At 31.3% G+C, this 5,737-nt stretch overlaps 1 long non-coding RNA gene across 1 annotated transcript; it reads right to left on the reverse strand.

Annotated features, from left to right (window-relative positions):
• Positions 1 to 1,658: 1,658 nt before the first annotated feature.
• LOC128216746 (uncharacterized) lies at positions 1,659 to 5,237 on the reverse strand. Its single transcript, XR_008258121.1, has 4 exons — positions 5,183 to 5,237; positions 2,639 to 2,772; positions 1,960 to 2,057; positions 1,659 to 1,686 (listed from the first exon to the last, which is right to left on the reverse strand). It is a non-coding gene; the product is annotated as an uncharacterized LOC128216746 (long non-coding RNA).
• Positions 5,238 to 5,737: the final 500 nt, after the last annotated feature.

Genomic DNA, 5,737 nt, shown 5'->3' on the forward strand with positions numbered 1-5,737 from the left:
GCATCCGGTATAAGTTTGCAAATCCGGTTTACTTGCAAACTTAGTTTTTTTTATTATCTTAGATATCAACTTCAAAAGCGGAACATAGAAAGTTTGCCCATTAAATAAGAAATATTTTAAGTAAAATTAAAAAAAAAGTTTTAAGAAATATGAAAATTTCAATTCCAAAATTGATTTCTCCCGTTGGCCACCAATTGGATTTTAGGTACCCCGCGGGATTTTGGCAAACTCCAATTGGAGAATTTTCCATATGTGGTTACAATTGACTGATGCATAACATACACTGGGAGTGTGAAGAAATACCTAAAGGAGAATGTCAGGACACTTTGTCTGCCTGGCATAAGTGTGGCCAACAAAAGTTTTTTCTGAACAGCAGAAACATTCGAAACCACCTTCTAAGGGCTAGAAAAAACATGGACCAGTCGCCTAATGATCTGGAGAATGTAGAAACATATGCTAGAAAGAAACTGGAAATGAAATTTGTCAAACAAAGGACAATATATCAATAATAACAAATTTACAAAGAAAATAAATAGAATGGAAGGTATAAATAAAAGGTTACAGCTTTGACAGGAATTTTATGTTGATGTCGGTAGTAATCATGTTGGCAGTGAAAATTAGTTTTCCTACCAATTATGTAATGTACTATCTGCATTGATGATTCACCAGACAAGAAACTGTGAAGCTCGATGAAGTGGATGAAGAGGAAAATAACAACAAAGGAATGGAATTAAAGAATATAATTCAAATAGAAGTATTCACACTAGCTTCGTTGTTCAGATGTCCTTGCTACCTAACATGTATGGTATCGTAATCACATATTGTAAGAGGTAAAATGTATTATTAGCCGGATATTTTCCCAACTTCACTCATATGAGGAGCAGGCTCAACAACATTTCTTTGTACACCTTCTATTCATGTTTCAAATTATTGCTTCAACTGTTTGTGATTGTATACTGTTCCCCACATTTAGAATAAGAAAAAACAAATTTTGAATTTTATAGAAAACAATTTTGGGTAACAGTTTTTTCTATGATCTTCTGTTCATTTGTAATTGATAATGATGCATTGGTATGCTTGATTATGCTTCATATCATTTGATACTTTTCAGAAATATTCTGTTTTATAATGATTTGTTCTAAAACCAACATACATACATAATATTGTATTTTCAGATAAATGTTTAACTACTGAGAAATAACATTTCATTTCACATACATGATACATATTTCTCTTGAATTGTTATTTTTTTGTTTAATAAAGTTAAAATTTCAGAAGCATCAGAAATTCATGTTTCTGATACAAACATAGCAAATGAAGTATCTGCTACATAAGTATGGAAATAAGGTGACCCGGATGGACATTTAACTTGACTATAAAAATATCTCTAGTTTAAATCCAGATTCTGTTAATATTTCCATTGTCTTTATTTTTCAGAGGTTTTAATCCATTCTCATAGCAATTCAAATTAAAAAGATCAATGTAAAAATTGATACTTTTATTGGAACATATTTTTACATATTATATATATAAATCATTCTTCAGGTTTATTGATTTTCTTTAGGAATTAAATCATGCAGAAAGAGTCTTTTTTTATTTCAAAGTATTTCACACAAATAATCAAGTGTTTCTAATGTTCTTTTCTGCTTTTGCCATGCCCGGGAAGTCCTGATGCTTTCTGGTATCCTGAAACACAAACGAAAGAAGATATAAAGAAAAATACTTCAAATTTCCATTAGTGTGGCAGTTTTGGTCCATTCATGTATACTTAAGTATATACTGTCCATTTTGGGTTGTTTTTGCATTGTGACATGTAAAATAAAATCTCAGTGAGATTTATGTCTTATTTGTTGATGAAAATGTTCTTGAAAAACACTGTAATTTCTCTATCAGAAAACATTTTTGCTAATTGTTCAAAACTAAATTTTTAATATATATGCCAATCATGATGTACAATACCTGACTGAAACTATTTTCTGTAATTCAGAAAGTCAACGTCTGCAACTTGCCAATGTGCTCTTATCTGACAATATCATCCGTCAGTTGGAACAAACATTCTGTAAATATAGAGCAGAACATGACTTACATGTGGCTATATTCCATGCTTGGAAGATAACATACTTTTGTAACCGATCACTTCAAGGTTATTATGCTCATTTATTTTTTGACTGACACTCTTTAAAATGCAAACATTTCTTTTACAAATACATGGATGAATAGTATAAACCTTTGGCCATGCTGTAGACGAATGAGCCATAACAAAATGCGATAAGGGCCCTGAATGATTACACATTAATGACTAAGGAAGCACTCAAAAGACATGTCAAAAGTCAAATGAAATGTCAATAATTATTAAAGCTAGTAATATTAATTTTGATAATAGAATCTTTATGGAACATAAATAAAGAAAAAGTTAATGATGCATTAAGGTATTATCAAACAATAAGGTCTTTTTAAAAAGCCAATTGCAATGCTTTAAGGATGAGAGCCATGGTTGCTATAGAAACATGAGAATAGTTAAAGTATTAAATCTTCAAAAATTGTAACAATTATCTCCAACGCCCAAAGTTGCACAATGTCACTTGCACATCTGCATACTATCTTTTTCAAACAGCAACCTAGCAGCCATTTAACATACCTGAGTAAACTAGTTTCTGCACTGCTGAGTCTCCAACTATTTCCCAATACTCAGAACATGACATTGTTGGTGACATCATGAAGTATGATATTGTATAACATCTAGCCATTTCTCATTACTAGGAACTGTACAATCTGTAATAAAATCAAGTAAATCAAATATTGCACTTAAATATATCACCATTCAGAACATAAAAGAAAGAAAAATACAGAAAAATAGTATTATTGACCGGCTAATGATCATCACTCAGAACGTAAAATTCATAAATAACAAAAAAACATTATTAATGACTGGCTTCTGTATATAACTCAGAAAGTTAAAGTAAAAAACGACAAAAAATAGTAATATTTACTGGCTAATGATCATCACTCAGAACGTAAAAGTCAAAAACGACAAAAAATAGTAATATCGACTGGCTAATGATCATCACTCAGAACGTAAAAGTCAAAAACGTTGCACAATGTCACTTGCACATCTGCATACTATTTTTTCAAACAGCAACCTAGCAGCCATTTAACATACCTGAGTAAACTAGTTTCTGCACTGCTGAGTCTCCAACTATTTCCCAAAACTCAAAACATGACATTGTTGGTGACATCATGAAGTATGATATTGTATAACATCTAGCCATTTCTCATTACTAGGAACTGTACAATCTGTAATAAAATCAAGTAAATCAAATATTGCACTTAAATATATCACCATTCAGAACATAAAAGAAAGAAAAATACAGAAAAATAGTATTATTGACCGGCTAATGATCATCACTCAGAACGTAAAATTCATAAATAACAAAAAAAACATTATTAATGACTGGCTTCTGTATATAACTCAGAAAGTTAAAGTAAAAAACGACAAAAAATAGTAATATTGACTGGCTAATGATCATCACTCAGAACGTAAAAGTCAAAAACGACAAAAAATAGTAATATCGACTGGCTAATGATCATCACTCCTAACGTAAAAGTCAAAAACGACAAAAAATAGTAATATCGACTGGCCAATAATCATCACTCAGAATGTAAAAGTCAAAAACGACAAAAAATAGTAATATCGACCGGCTAATGATCATCACTCAGAACATAAAAGAAGGAAAAGACAGAAATATAGTAATATTAACTGGCTAATGATCATCACTCAGAACGTAAAAGTCAAAAACGACAGAAAAATAGTAATATCGACTGGCTAATGATCATCACTCAGAACGTTAAAGTCAAAAACAATAAAAAAATAGTAATATTAACCGGCTATTGATCATCTCTCGGAACGTTAGTAAAAAAAACTACAAAAAATAGTAATATTAACTGGCTAATGATCATCACTCAGAACGTAAAAGTCAAAAACGACAAAAAATAGTAATATCGACCGGCTATTGATCATCACTCAGAACGTAAAAGTAGTAGAAGACAGAAAAATAGTAATATTGACCAGCTATTGATCATCACTCAGAACGTAAAAGAAGGAAACGACAGAAAAATAATAATATCGACTGGCTATTGATCATCACTCAGAACGTAAAAGTCAAAAACGACAAAAAATAGAAATATTAACCAGCTATTGATCATCATTCGGAACGTTAAAGTCAAAAACGACAAAAAATAGTAATATTAACTGGCTAATGATCATCACTCAGAACGAGAAAGTCAAAAAACGACAAAAAATAGTAATATTAACCGGCTATTGATCATCACTCAAAATGTAAAAATCAAAAACGACAAAAAATAGTAATATCGACCGACTATTGATCATCACTCAGAACGTAAAAGTAGGAAAAGACAGAAAAATAATAATATTACCTGGCTATTGATCATCACTCAGAACGTAAAAGTAGGAAAAGACAGAAAAATAGTAATATTGACCGGCTATTGATCATCACTCAGAACGTAAAAGTAGGAAAAGACAGAAAAATAGTAAAATCGACCGGCTATTGATCAACACTCAGAACGTAAAAGAAGGAAACGACAGAAAAATAGTTATATCGACTGGCTATTGATCATCAATCATAACGTAAAAGAAGGAAACGACAGAAAAATAGTAATATCGACTGGCTATTGATCATCACTCAGAACGTAAAAGAAGGAAACGACAGAAAAATAGTAATATTGACTGCTATTGATCATCACTCAGAACGCAATAGAAGGAAACGACAGAAAAATAGTAATATTAACTGGCTATTGATCATCACTCAGAACGTAAAAGAAGAAAACGACAGAAAAATAGTAATATTAACTGGCTATTGATCATCACTTAGAACGTAAAAGTAGGAAAAGACAGAAAAATAGTGTTATCCACTATCCACTCAGAACGTAAAAGTCACTAACGACAAAAAAATACAATTATTGACTAGCGATTGATCATCACTTAGACTGTAGACAAAAAATAGTATAACAGGTGGTAAATTGACTTGATCAGCACTCAGAACTAGAAAGTAGCTACAGTATTTATTTAAAAGTCTAGTAATTTCCAATACTTGGTAACCTTGCTGACAAGTTAAAAAACAAAATATGTTATCCAGTTACCCAGTATCTTATTTGTTAAACTTACCTGATACATAAAAGATTTTCTTGCACATCCAAGGAATGAAAAGAAACATTTTTCGTTTTTCGTACATGTTTAGATTTATGGTGGCAGACAACAATTTTAATTGTATTTCCATCTGTATGATCTTTGATGTGTCGATTCGGTATTGGTATGATCTTTAGCGCTAACCTTTTCTTACATGTTTAGATTTATGGTGGCAGACAACAATTTTAATTGTATTTCCATCTGTATGATCTTTGCTTGTGTCGATTCGGTATTGGTATGATCTTTAGCGCTAACCAAAAAAAAAATGGATTGAAATGGACAATCATAAAATTTTGGGCTATGGACTTATTGAAGACAACTGTATGGTAAGTCTAAATGCCGTTTGTTTTCATGATGGTTTAAATGATAAGAATTGTTTGCTATTTTACCATCAGTTCATCCCTGCAGGGAAGGAATTTAAGCGGGGATTAGTCCACCTAAATGGCCTTCAACGAGTCTTTTGAAGATTTTTAGATTATGGCTGACTTGAGACAGGGATATCGTACATAATGTAGTTAGTGTCGGTTAGAACCA

Source organism: Mya arenaria, chromosome 14 (genome assembly GCF_026914265.1).
Source record: "Mya arenaria isolate MELC-2E11 chromosome 14, ASM2691426v1".
NCBI lineage: Eukaryota > Metazoa > Mollusca > Bivalvia > Myida > Myidae > Mya > Mya arenaria.